A 15,134-nucleotide genomic window follows, 5' to 3' on the forward strand; every position below is an offset into this window, starting at 1 on the left:
CAAGAACTTCAACTCCTGAGGAACACAGGGTTTTGGCAATAAAGTAAAAAGAAAAAAAAATACACACACACACACACACACACACACACACAATATGGCAAGGATATAAAGCAAGTAAGAATGTGTTAAAGAAGCAGACACAGGGAAGGAACTAAACCGAAAGTGTTAACACCTAAGTTCCGTTTTCTTCACTTTAAGATGTCATAGGATACCTAGTTAAAGACGTCAAGTGAACAGTTGGAAATTCTCATCTGACCACGTGAGGTTTCAACAAAGGTCATTCAGTGGACAACAAATACGTGCCTTGGATAGTGTAAGTGTTTGTTTCTTGGCAAAGGCTGGAATAGTAGGCTCTCCTTAACAATACTTTCTAGAGCCAGCAAATGAAACCCAAAACACACTGAAATGAGTTGATATACTATGTTATAGGTGCAATTTAAATATTTTTGGATTTTTATAAAGTTAAGAAGTTACCTCTTTTGAGAAATATGGAGCAAGGAGTGAAATAATCATAAGAATTATAATAAGTAACATTTTCACTTACTATGTTTTTAATCTTCACAACCTACTTAAGAGGAATGTACTGTGTATTAATAATAATGTAAATTTAAAATGTTAAACATAGATCAGAGAGGTACTTCAAAATATCTGGAGTACAGAATGTTTCAAAAAATGAAGTAAAGAATACCGGTGTAAAGGGATTTATATTGGGTTGGCCAAGAAGTTCCTTCAGTTTTTAAGTAAAAATAAAAGACATATTTTTCATTTTCACCAAGAACTTTATTGAACAACATATTCACCCTTTTGTTCTACTACCTTCTGCTATTTTTCAGGCAGCTTCATAATTCCATCTTCCCAAAATGTTTTATCTTTTTGAGCAAAGAACTGTTCCAGGTGCCTTTTACAGTCTTCCAGGGAAATGAAATGAAATTTTTTCTATTAAGAGAATTTTGTAAAGACCAAAATAAATGTAAATCTGAAGGTGCAATGTCTGGTGAATACGGCAGATGAATCAGAACTTCCCAGCCAAGCTGTAACAGTTTTTGCCTGGTTATAACAGAAACATGCGGTCTTGCGTTATCTTCATGGAAGATTAAGTGTTTTCTGTTGACTACTTCTGGACACTCTTTGTCGAGTGCTGCTTTCAGTTGGTCTAATTAGGAGCAGTACTTGTTGGAATAAGTCACTTGGTTTTCCAGAAGGAGCTCATAATAGAGGACTCCCTTCCAATCCACCCATATACACAACATCACCTTCTTTGGATGGAGATCAGCCTTTGGTGTGGTTGGTGGGGGTTCATTTCGCTCGCTGCATGATCTCTTCCATTCCACATTATTGTACAGTATCTACTTTTCATCGCCCTTCACAATTTGTTTTAAAAACGGAACGTTTCCATTACATTTAAGTAGAGAATAGCATGTGGAAATACAGTCAAGAAATTTTTTTTCACTTAACTTATGTGGAACCCAAACATCAAAGCAACTCACATAACCAAGATGGTGCAAATGATTTTCAACGTTTGATTTGGGTATTTTGAGTATGTCGGCTATCTCCCACGTGGTATAACATTGATTGTCCTCAGTTAATGTCTCAATCTGATCACTGTCAACTTCAACTGGTCCACGCGACCGCTGAGCGTCGTTCAGCGAGAAATCTCCAGTACGAAACTTTGCAAACCACTTCTGACATGTTTGATCAGTCACACCATCTTCTCTGTACACTGCACAAATCATTTTTTTGTGTTTCAGTTGCATTTTTACCTTTCTTGAAATAATAAAGCATAATATGCTGTAAATGTCGCTTTTTTCCTCCGTCTTCAATATTAAAATGACTACATAAAAATTCACCAATTTTGATGTTTTCTTTTTAAAATGTACACTGATATGACAGCTGTCACAATACAATCTAAGAAAATTGTTTCCAATGAAGTTAAAGACAACTAAGCACTATTAGAGCCATCTGACGGAAAAAAACTGAATGTATGTTTTGGCCAACCCAATGATACGTATCCAGAATAAAAACAAGTAATCTTGGGTTGCAGGAAGATGGATGAAACTGTAATTCCAAAGTGAAAACCATTCTAATGGCATGGTTTCAAGTTGGACAGAATAGATATTGAAGAAATTCAAGAAATACAAAGTGACAAATCTGACAAATTTATTTCTCTAGGTCCTGGATTATATGCCAAAATTAGAAGAGCAGAGTAGTCACAAAGTTTGGGTCAGGAGAGTGTGTAAGGTTGTGAGATGACTACTATTTTACAGATCAAATTCGAGTTGACCAAAGTTGAAGTTTCATGAAAGTCATCTGGGAGATGGTAAATAAGAAGTTACTAGGTTAAACCAGGGAAGAAAAATCTGACTTCTGATATGGATTAAAAAGACCTATATGTGACACAGATTTACATAAAAACCAACTGATTTTATCAAGTTTATTTTAAACTAAATACCATCTCTTCCTCAAGGGAACAATTACAAGGTCCTCATCAGTTAAGTGCCCTTAAACTAGTAATACTTGAAACTAATGCTCACATAACTCTGACCATGCCACCATCAAATTTACTGAAAGGTAAAAATTGTAATTATCTATTTAATTATCATATTCGTAATGACTGCTCCTTAAGACGTTAACAAGGTATTTTGCTGCTTGTCTTTTTCGTTTGTTTGTTAACTTACTGCTTAATAATGTATCTTAAAGTGCACTAAAACATGCTCAGCTTTTCAGTTGGATAAATCTAGTTTATAAGCTTTAAAAATGCCTATTTGATGGCTTATATCTGGCATATTTTATTGCCTAGCCCTCAAATGTCTTTCTTCATACAAAAGCCAGCCATACGCAATTTTAAGATTTATGTTAAAACTCAAAAGGCATAAAAATCCTCTTTATGGAACACCCCATTCCCTGGCTCTGAACAGTATCTTCATATATAGTGTTTGACTGCAATTTGGTAACTATTTACTGAATAATGATAACAGAAAAGAACCTCACCTGAAAGAAAACAGTTTCTGTCTTAAGACTGTCTACAAAGAGACACTACCATTTGTAGCTTCTAGAAAAATCATACGAACTGGGGACTTCCCTGGTGGCGCAGTGGTTAAGAATCCACCTGCCAATGAAGGGGCCATGGGTTCGATCCCGAGTCCAGGAAGATCCCACATGCCACGGAGCAACTAAGCCCGTGCACCACAACTACTGAGGCTACGCTCTAGAGCCCACGAGCCACAACTGCTGAAGCCCACGAGCCACAACTACTGAAGCCCACGTGCCTAGAGCCCATGCTCCGCAACGAGAGAAGCCACCGCAATGAGAAGCCCACGCACCACAACAAGGGGTAGCCCCTGCTCACCGTGACTAGAGAAAGCCTGCGCACAGCAACGAAGACCCAATGCAGCCAAATTTTAAAAAAAAAAAAAATCATATGAACCAAGTTTTTAGGGCTTATATTAGCTTGAAAGGCTATTAAAACAGAAGAAAGTCTTCTTAGGGCTCAGTTGTCTACACCTAAAGTAAAGGAGCTGACCATTTCTTTAATGATACACATCCGCCTTCTCTTCATGGAAGATTGTTTTCAACCTGATCCTAGTGGTCTAAGATTCAATTAGTAAAGATATATGATTCATCTTATTTTTCTGGGGACTTGTATTGTATTAGTAATTGGTCTTCTTTTCTGACAGGCTTCAGAGTTTCATCTTCTTTGTTTCCTTCTTGTATTGCTACTAAAATGCTTATGAGGGTTTGTTTCAGAGATTTGTTATATTTCTAAAATAATCTTTGTATAAAAACATAAATATTATTTTTCCCATAGATTTTACATTATATAGCACACTTTTGGTGTTTAGAATTTATCATTACCATGCAAATTGGATTAATAGTAGCCAAAGTATGAAATCCTATTTGAAAAGAGGATTAAAGGTTTTACCACACCAAACAAAACTGACAAAAAGTTTTTTATATATGGAAGTTGTTGGGAGACAAATATAACTTCTTTAAGATCATTTTATTCTATAGATCTATTATCTTAGCAATGAGAGCATTAATAGCATTTACTTTTTCAAAATGCTGAAGAAAAGGTGGATTTTCTTCTGGTTTGTGAAGATGGTCTCTGACATACAGTACAGTGAGAAGTGTTAGGTTCTTTTAGTTTGTTCCATTAATTTATTGTAGTGTGGCATGTTAATTTTTTTCTTGAATGCCTCAATGTCCTCAGTTTTCTTTTTCCTGGAATGCGACATTAGTTGCTTATAAAAAGGGTGGGATAAAAAAACTACTGACGTTGAGACTTTATGTTTGAGGAGTTATATAATCTCAAATATTTAAAAAGTGCATACAGAAAAAAATTAACACAGGGATGTAATGCAATGAAAACACAATATAAAATCAAGCTATATTAAAACATCATTGTAAAAACCAATTTTATTATATTAATAATCTTAAATATGCTAAAAAATTTTAACTGCTTTTAAAAAAGTCACAATATACATATTATTTGTATCTATTTTCTTTTTCTCTCAGTGACTATTAGATACTACCAATGCTATCTGAAAATAGAATATAAATTATAATAAATAATTATTTTCTAGTATTACTTGTTAGAGAAAGGGAGTGGTAAAATGCTTCTGTAGTATCACTATCTGGGCCATATTTATTCCATCACACAGTTAATTCCTAAAGCTGAGACAATCATTACATTTTGATGTTCATCTGTTTTATTGAACTACCCACAGGGAGATTTATGGGAATGCTATCATGTCAGGGTCACAAGATTAAGTGAACAGTGATGACAGTAAATAAGCCACTTCTCTATATTCCAAAGGGTTTAACTCAGTTACTTAAAATGCCATAAACATAAATAGTCTTCTCTCTCTACATTGTATCCATGACAGATGACTTCAAAATACAGCACTCTAGGGCAATGGCACTTTCCAACTAAACAGGCAACCCTTATAATTGACAAAAGACACTAAACTACTTATAAACACAAATATAAAACATACTTCACATTCTAATGCATAAAATTTTAGTGTGCATACAATATAGAGCAATATCACTGTAAACTATTCATTTCATTTGTAACAACAAAAAAAGATGCGGTTATAAAAAGGAGATATTTGTTGAGAAAAATACTATTGGAATTCAAATTCCTAATGTTTGTAAAAATGTTTTTATGCCTTTTTATGCATTTTAAAAAGTCAATGAGTTGAACACATTATTTTAGGGAATGTAATGATATTTAAGTGAAAATGTCTAACCCAAAAAGCAAGCTTATAAAAACAATCACATCAAAGGAGTCCAGAAAGTTTTCTCAATGGCCTAATAATGTACTATCTCCAATGATTCCAACAAAATTGCCATCTGCCAAGATACCAGACGTTACTGCTTGAAAAACATTTTCTACAGTTTGGTATATGGATATTTTAATTAGCAACCAAATAAAGGACTGAGAGACTGTGATAATCTCACTTTAACTCTAGGCACTTGCTGCAAATGGTCAAAAATTTTAAACTTTATGCCATTTATTAGCCAAGGAGAAGTTTCATTACTGTGGAGATCCAAAACACTAATTTTTATTTTAAAAGTAATGACTTCCATGCCTGAGAAAGTAGTCTAATTTTTGTGAGATTTGTTACTTTATATTTGCTTATTGATTTTCTTCATTATTATCATTTGTGTATTTTATGTCATTCTACTGCTATATTAAGCATTTTACAGTATCTTACTTTGAAGAGACTTAACTAAAACAATCATACTAATTTTTTAAAAAATCTATATATTTTAGGAAAAAAAGCAGCAGAATGATATTGGTAATCAATTGGGTCATATAGGTTTCAGCTTGATCACCTTCGCATCCAAATAACAGGCATTTCTGGTCCTGACCCATACAATCCCTATTGATCTAAAATCATCTAGTCTTTTCAATTCATTGTACTTACCTTTATGGTCTGCATTAGAATTCTATCAGGGAAAATGATCTGACAGGCTGTTAAAGTTTTGCCATCATCTCTCTCTCTCTCCCTCTCTTTCTCTTTCTCTCTCTCTCTGTATATATATATATATATATATATATGTTTTTTTTTTTAATTTAAGGTAAGATGAACTTTGAGACTCCTTTAAGACCTTTGCGGAATCTGGTAATACCACCTTGGTCCCTTCCCCATTTGGAGTACTCTATCAGCCTCTCAGGCTTTTCCTTTTATTTACTGAAGACTTAGAAGATGCTCACAATCTTCCTTTCCATCCCAAATACTGGAATTATCTTGGGTAATTCAACGTAAGTGTCACATGCAAGATTCCATCCTTTCAGTTTATTGACCTCCTCATTACTATGATTTTCAACTCGACTCCACTTGACTATTTTCATGACCACATTCTAGATTTGTTAACCTTTTATTGATGTATTTCATAAGTCTCAAATTCAAACATCCTAGAGCTTCCTAAGTTCAGTTCATCAACTCTTGTTTTCTTGACTCCATTATTTTCTGTGTTTCAATCCCCTTCTTTCTTTACTTCTCTTCCTTAACTATCCTAGATTGTCTATCACTTACCACTCTATCACTTCAACCATTTTCTTACTTGTATCTTAATATTCCTGCTCCTTTGCCTTGATGAAACTACCCAGCAATATACAACCCTGGAAGAATCCATATTCTAACCATTTTCAGTGCTTGGAAGAAGAAAGCATATAGATGTACTGCTGACATAGGAGAGATGAAATTTGTTGGGGATTGGAAATATATATTTTGGCCATGTCTGAGATCTCACAGTGTTAATGAGCTCACAATTAGTAGATTGTTTAGTCTAACCCAGTACCTACTAATATCTTGGCAACACACTTGTAACAACAACTTTCATTGACTATAGAGCACATTCCTCATTTAAATCTTGACATTTTAAACTACTTGAAAATTGTTGGAAAAATTTTCTTTTTTTCCCTTCTGAGTACTTCATAATCTTTATTAGAGAACAGTATATTTAGTACATATACATAAGGATTTTAAAAACTGTATAATTAAAAAAATACATCTAGTAAAAATTAATTCACTTATATGTATTAGTTGTAGGGAAATCCAATTTTGTTCCGATATACCTGTGTTGGCATGGATATAACTGAGATAATCTGACTTGTTATTTAACTTTTAAACAATAAATAAATAATATGATTGCAATTCTCTATATTAAAAATATAATATAGTTTGTTAAATATTAGTATTCACAGCTCAAGAATCATCTATATATATGGGGCCTTTAAGTTTTTAAAAATTTATTAACTTAGGTACAGTAAAATTCAGTCTTTTGGGTGTACAGTTCTATAAATTTTGACAAAAGCATAGAATCGTGAAACCACTACCACAATCAAGATACAGAATAGTTTAATTATCCCCCCCCAAAGCTCCCTCACATTAGCCCTTTCTAGTCAAATCCTCCCCCCACTGTTAACCCCTGGAAACCACCAATGTGTTTTATTTGCCTAAGGTTTTGCTTTTTTCAGAATGTTATCAATGGAATTAAACAATGTGTTCTGCCTTCTTTTATTCAGCAGAAAGCATCTGAGATGCCTTCAGATTGCTGCATTATCAACAGTCCATTCCTTACCAATGCTGAGTAGCATTCCAGAATATGGATGTGCCACAGGTTCTTATCCATTCATCAGCTAAAGAACACCTGGGCTGTTTTCAATTGTTGGCAATTATTAATAGAGCTGCTATAAACATTCATGTACATGTTTCTGTGTGAATGTAAATCTTCATTCCTCTTGGGGTAAATACTTAGGAGTAGGCGGATTGCTGTGTCATATGGTAAGTGTACGTTAAACTGTATAAGAAACCGCCAAACCACTTTCCAAAGATTCTGGACCTTTTGTATCTCCACCAGCAATGTATGAGAGCTCCAGTTGCTTCACGTCTTTGCCAGCTCTTGCAGTACCAGGTTTTTGTTTTGTTTTAATTTTATTCATTCTAATGGTAGTGGTATATGATTGTTGTTTTAATTTTAATTTCCTTAAGAGCTGGGGATATTGAGTATCTTTCCATATGCTTATATCATCTGTATACTGTCTGTGGTGAAGTGTCTGTTCAAATGTTTGCTCGCTTTTTTATTGCAACGTTAGTCTTCTTAATAAGTTTTGAAAGTCTTTATACATACACATACACATATATACCTATATATGTGTGTGTGTATATATATATATTTGTAAGTCCTTTGTATAATTTTATACTTGTATAAATATAGATACTTATACCTATATACTTTTATAAGTCCTTTGTAAGATGTGTGACTTGCAAATACTTTTTCCAGTCTGTGTATTTTTAAAATTTCAGATATTACATTAAAATTTTTTATTTTTATTTACTTACTTTTTATTCAGATATTATATTTTTCATTTTCATCTGGTTCTTTTTTATACTTTCTATTACTCTGCTGAGATCTTCTATCATTCCATTCATTTAAAGAATATTTACCTTTACTTCATGAAAGATGGTCATAACAGCTATTTTTAAATCTTTACCTGATAGTTCCAACCTCTTTCCTTAAGAAACGTCAAGATTTTCCTGGTTCTTTGTATATTAAATAACTTTGAATTGCATCCTGCTAATCTCCTATGGAGAACGTCTGTCTGTCTGTTTTTGTTTTTCCGGCCAATCAACCCTCTTAGGTTTAGACTGCAGGTTATATCTTGACCTCTGTGGGTAGAAGTTCCAGTGTTAATTCAGTTCGGGTCTTGAACTTGTAAAACATTAAAAATATTTTCTAAAACCTCAGAGGTTTCAGTCTTATTCCTGTTTAAGTTCTCTTTATTTCATTATTCCAACTGATAATATTTATAACTAATAACTAGTAATTAATTTCATCATTGGAATGACCATGGGCTTTAGGGTTAGGCAGATCTAGATTCAAATCCTGTCCCTACTATTTAGCTATGTAACACTGGGAAAGCTATTCAACTTCTCTTTGAGACTCACATTTCTTAGCTGCAAAATGGGAAAAATAATATCTACCTTACAGTGTTGTTAGAATGAAAATAACGCATTAGATGCAAAGTAACAGCAAAGTTACTGCCGATACATAGCTGCACTAAATAAATGTGAGTTTCTACCAACATCCTAACGAAAACAAAATCTCAATAGTAATGCTTATATGAAAATGCACAGTAAAAATTGTGACCGTGTGTATGTGCACGTGTGTTGTGTGGGTATTTTTTTACTCAAGGGCCTAGTACATCCTCATTTTATTTTTTTAATCTTTTTGGCTGAGTCACGCAGCATGTGGGATCTTAGTTCCCAACCAGGGATCGAACCCATGGCCCCTGCGATGGAAGCGCAGAGTCTTAACCACTGGACCAACAGGGAAGTCCTGACAATCTCCTGATTTTAATTTAAGTTGTTATGGCTTATGAAGTTTTTTTTCCCCCCAGTTTTATTGAGATATATCAATAACTGACAAACAGCACTGTGTAAGTTCAAGGTGTATGGCATAATTATTTGACTTGCATATATTATGTTTTTGTTTTTGTTTTGTTTTGTTTTGTTTTGCGGTACGCGGGCCTCTCACTGTTGTGGCCTCTCCCGTTGCGGAGCACAGGCTCTGGACACGCAGGCTCAGCGGCCATGGCTCACGGGCCCAGCCGCTCGGCAGCATGTGGGATCTTCCTGGACCGGGGCACAAACCCGTGTCCCCTGCATCGGCAGGTGGACTCTCAACCACTGCGCCACCAGGGAAGCCTGACTTACATATATTATGAAATGGTACCACAATGAGTTAACATCCATCATCTTAGATACAAAAAGCAAAAAAAAGAAAATGGAAAAAAAAGTTTTTCTTTTCCTTGTGACAAAAGCTCCTAGGATCTACTCTCTTAACTGTCCCATATACCACACAGCAGTCTTAACATAGTCATCATATTGTACATTACATGCCTAGTACTTATTTATCTTATAACTGGAAGTTTGTACTTTTTGACTGCCTTCATCCAATTCCCTCTGCCCTCAAACCCTGTTTCTGGTAACCACAAGTCTGATCTCTTTCTCTATGAATTTGTTTTTTTCTTTTTTTTCTGGGTCCACATACAAATGAGATCAAACAGTATTTGTGTTTCGCTGTCTGACTTATTTCACTCAGCATAATATTAGGTCCATCCACATTACTGCAAATGGCAGGATTTCCTTGTTTTGTAATGTCTGAATAATAGTCCATTGTATATGTGCATACCACAACTTCTTTGTCCATTCATCCATTGATGGACACTTAGGTTGTTTCCACGTCTTGACAATTGTAAATAGTACTGCTATGAACATGGTGGTGCAAATATCTCTTCAACATAGTATTTTTGTTTCCTCCAGATATAGTCCCAGAAGTGGAATTGCTGGATCATATGATAGTTCTATTTTTAATTTTTTAGCAACCTCCATAGCATTTTCCATAGTGACTGCACCAATTTACATTGCCACCAGCATTGAACAAGGTTCCTCTTTTCTACCTGTCCTCTCCAGCATTTGTTATCTCTTATCATTTTGATGATAGCCATTCAGACAGATGTGAGGTGATACATCATTGTGGCTTTGATTTGCATTTCCCTAATGATTAGTGATGCTGAGCACATTTTCATGTACCTGTTAACCATTTGTATATCTTCTTTGGAAAAATGTCTATTCAGGTCCTTTGCCCATTTTAAAATTTGCATTACGTAGTTTAAGACATAGGAAGTATGATCCAAAAACATAAAATAAATAAGGGAAAACTGTTTGTAAATACTAAGTATTATGTAACAGAATTAATTCTTGAATATGCATTTTTAAAAAGCTATCAGGGCTTCCCTGGTGGCGCAGTGGTTGAGTCTGCCTGCCAATGCAGGGGACACGGGTTCGTGCCCGGGTTCGTGCCCCGGTCCAGGAAGATCCCACATGCCGCAGAGCGGCTGGGCCTGTGAGCCATGGCCGCTGAGCCTGCGCGTCCGGAGCCTGTGCTCCACAACGGGAGAGGCCACAACCGTGAGAGGCCTGCGTACCGCAAAAAAAAAAAAAAAAAAAAAAAAAGAAAAAGCTATCACACTCTAGTTTTTCCTCAGAGAAGAAATATAGATCAATAACATTATATTAATTCAAAAGCTAAAATATGTTACAGCCAGCAGCATCATTGAGTCAAAAGATAAAATTAAAAAGAATTGTATGTTAAAATTAAGCATTTTTTTGTAAAACAGGAAGTAGAACGTGATAGAGATGAAATTCCTTCAGATTTAACATATATTTAAGAACAAGGATGTAAATATAAGTACTATTCAATCCCTCCACTTAGGAAGCTACAAGTCTATTGGAAGAGACAGGCACATCAAATTGCTATAAAATATTAAGTGATATATTATAGATAATTGCAATACAGATAATAACAACAAAATAAGAGGAGGCAGGCTTAGGAAAGATAGAGAACCCAGGAAATGCTATAGCAAGGGCGACATGTGAACTCGGCTATAAACTGGGTGACCGTACTTGCCTATTTCTTCCAGCATATGTCTTCATAAAGCAGCCAGACTAATCTTTCTAAACATAAATCAGATCATGTTACTCTTCCACTCAAAACCCTTCACTGTGTTCCATGCCACTTAGGATAAAGTCACAAATCCTTAACATGATCTACAAGGCTTTAAATCATCTGGCTCATATGTTCTCCAGACTCATCTCAAGCCACTATCTCCATTGCTCACTAAGCTCTAGGCATACTAGCCCCCTTTCTGTTCATTTTATTATTTCTACACTCTGAGTCTTTGTAATATTTCTCTCCTTAATGTTCTACACCCTACCCTTTGCTGACGATCCCCTTCTCATCCCTTCAGCACTCAGCTTAAACCGACCTTCTTCAAAAGTCTTCCCTGAATCCCTAATCTAAAATAAAGATCCTCTGCTATACTCTCTCTTTCACAGTACCCTATATTTTCTTTCCTAGCATTTGCCAAAGTTTGTTATTAGCATCTTTTATTTCTATAATTATTTGTTTAGCATCAGCCCCTTCTACTAGACTATAATTTAGTTATGTTAGGGCAGGGAACACATCAGTTTTGCTCACGACTATGCTAGCAAATATAGGAGCTGAAGAGCTATCTGTTCATTAAATGAATAAAATAAATAAATTATAACTGTATATTTCAAGTTAGAGGGTGACTAAGTGGCATGGGAAACTACTTTAAAAGACTCTTTGTAAGGAGAAGAACAAAGCTGGAGGACTAATGCTACTTGACTTCAAGAACTACTATAAAGCTACAGTAACCAGGACAATGTGGTATGGGTGAAAGAACAGATAAATAGGTCAATGGAACAGAACAGAGAGTCCAGAAATAGACTCCTATAAATATAGTTAACTGATCTTTGACAAAGGAGCAAAGGCAATATAACAGAGCAAAGACAGTCTTTTTAACAAATGGTTTTGGAACGACTGGACATCCACATGCAAAAAAATAAATCGAGACACAGATGTTACACCCTTCACAAAACTTAACTCAAAATGAATCACTGAGCTAAATGTAAAATGCAACTCCTAGAGATAACATAGGAGAAAATCTAGAACACTGAAGATATAATCCATGAAAGAAATAACAGATAAGCTGGACTGCATTAAAATCGAAAGCTTCTGCTCTACGAAAGACACTGTAAAGAGAATGAAGAGACAAGTCACAGTTTGGGAGAAAATATGTGCAAAAGACACATGACATAAAGCAGGGGTCCCCAACCCCCAGGCTGTGGACCAGTATTGGTCCGCGGCCTGTTAGGAACGGGGCCGCACAGCAGGAGATGAGCGGTGGGCAAGTGAGAAAGCTTCATCTGCAGCTCCCCGTCACTCGCATTACCGCCTGAACCATCCCCCCCCCCCGCCCCCACCCCCGGTTCCATGGAAAAATTGTCTTTCACGACACTGGTCCCTGGTGCTACAAAGGTTGGGGACTGCTGACATAAAGGACTATTAAAGAAAACTTAAAACTCAACAATAAGAAAACCAATCTGGTTAAAAAATGGACCAAAGACCTTAACAGACACCTTACCAAAGAAGATATACAGATGATATAAGCATAGCAAATATATTCCACATTATGGGAAATGTAAATTAAAACAACTAGATACCACAACACACCTATGAGAATGCCCCAAATCTGGAACCCCAATAGCAGCAAATGCTGGTGAGGATGTGGAACAACAGGAACTCTCATTCACTGCTGGTGGGAATGCAAAACCTTGCAGCCACCTTGAAGACAGTTCGGTGGTTTCTCATAAAATAAACATACTCTTACCATATAAGCCAGCAGTTGCGCTCCTTGGTATCTACCCAAAGGAGTTGAAAACTTATGTCCACACAGAAACCTGCATATGGATGTTTACAGCAGCTTTGTTCGTTACTGCCAAAATGTGGAAGCAACCAAGAAGCCTCTCAGTAGGTGAATGGATAAATAAACTGACACATCCAGACACTAGCATATTATGCAGCACTAAAAGAAATGAGCTAACAAGCCATGAAGAAGCTTGCACATGACTACATGAAAGAAACTAATCTGAAGGGGATACATACTATATGATTACAACTATATGACATTCTGGCAAAGGCAAAACTATGGAGACAATAAAAAGATCAGTGATTGCCAGGGATGGGGAGAGAGGAAAGATGAATACGCAGAGCAAAGAGGATTTTTAGGGCAGTGAAACTACCCTGTGTGATATTATAATGATGGATATATGTCATCAGACATTTGTCTAAATCCATAGAATATACAAAACCAAGATGGACTATGAACTTTGGGTGATTACACTTCTGGGTGATTATGATTCATCCCTAACGAACCGTTCCGGTGGGAGACATTGATGGGGGGAAACTCCACATGTGTGGGGGAGGGGGTATATGGGAAATCTCTGTACCTTTCACTCAATTTTGTTTTAATCCTAAAACTACTCTAAAAAAAATTGTCTTTTAAGAAAAGACTCTTTGTAAAGGGCTGCCGAACATAAAAAGTGACTAACAAGTACGAGACATCTACTACGTGCCATACGTTGTGCTAAGCATTTTGCACATAACATTTCATTTTACCATTAAAATAACCCAGTGAAGTAGGAACTGTTCATCCTGTTTTCTAGATGAGCTTGAGCTGTCATTTCATGCAGGGGTAAGTACTTTTTGTCATTTAATAAAATTATTCCATTTAAAATATAAAAGTGTCACAGACAATAGACTAAGTTGTTTTTCCATTCCATTACCAGTAGTGTCACTGTATCAAAGGATATATACCAAGCATTCATTTGTTAATTTACTCAACAAACATTTATTTAGCACCTGCTGTGCATCAGGCATTATTCTAGGTGCTAGGGATAACACTGTGGACAGAAGAGATAAAAATCCCTTCCATTACAGAGCTTGCATTCTAGTGGTAAACAAAACAATGCAACTGCTAAATAAGTAAAATATACGGTATGTTAGTAATAAAATTTTGAAAAAGGAAAAACAAAGCAGAGGAATGTAGTACTAAATATTTGGAGGAAGGAGTAGAATTTTAGACAGGGTGGCCACAGAAGACTTTTTTGAGAAAGTACATTTGAATTAAAGCTGGAACAAAGCGGGAGAGCTAGCCACATGGGCTTTTTGTAAGAAAGCATTCCACACGGAGCAAGCACACCCTGCAAACTTGAAGAACAGCAGGAAGCTACAGTGACTGACAGAAAGTACAAGGGCAGAGTAGTAGGAGAAGCAGGTCAAAGAGCTAAGGGAGGCCAGATGACAGTACCTTCCCTCCCCATGGCTCGCTCCACTGCAGCCATACTGGCCTCTGACTACTTTCTGCACAGGCCAAGCACTTCCTTCTTTTGTATGCTGTTCTCTCTGCTTGAAATGCTCAGACAGCTCTTTGTTCAAATGGTTCCTCATCAGAATGGACTTCTCTGACCATTCTACATTTCTTTGTCCTTGTAGGTTTTTTCTTTCAGTGACATGGGAAGTCTCTGGAGTAGCACTGTCCAGTAGAATTTTGTGCAATGATAGAAATGTTCTGTGGTGTCTAATATGGGAACCACGAGACACATGCAGCTATTGAGTACTTGGATGTGGTTAGTGCAGCTATGGCACTAAATTTTTAATTAAATTATTTTTTTTTATTAATTAAATTTGTATAGCCA

General features: G+C 35.9%; 1 protein-coding gene across 5 annotated transcripts in view; it reads right to left on the minus strand.

Moving 5' to 3' along the window:
* The window catches only part of NBEA (neurobeachin), a 629,334-nt gene that overhangs the window by 277,644 nt on the left and 336,556 nt on the right, over positions 1-15,134 (minus strand). The gene's annotated exons all lie outside the window — the stretch shown is intronic.

Source organism: Orcinus orca, chromosome 18 (genome assembly GCF_937001465.1).
Source record: "Orcinus orca chromosome 18, mOrcOrc1.1, whole genome shotgun sequence".
Classification (NCBI taxonomy): domain Eukaryota; kingdom Metazoa; phylum Chordata; class Mammalia; order Artiodactyla; family Delphinidae; genus Orcinus; species Orcinus orca.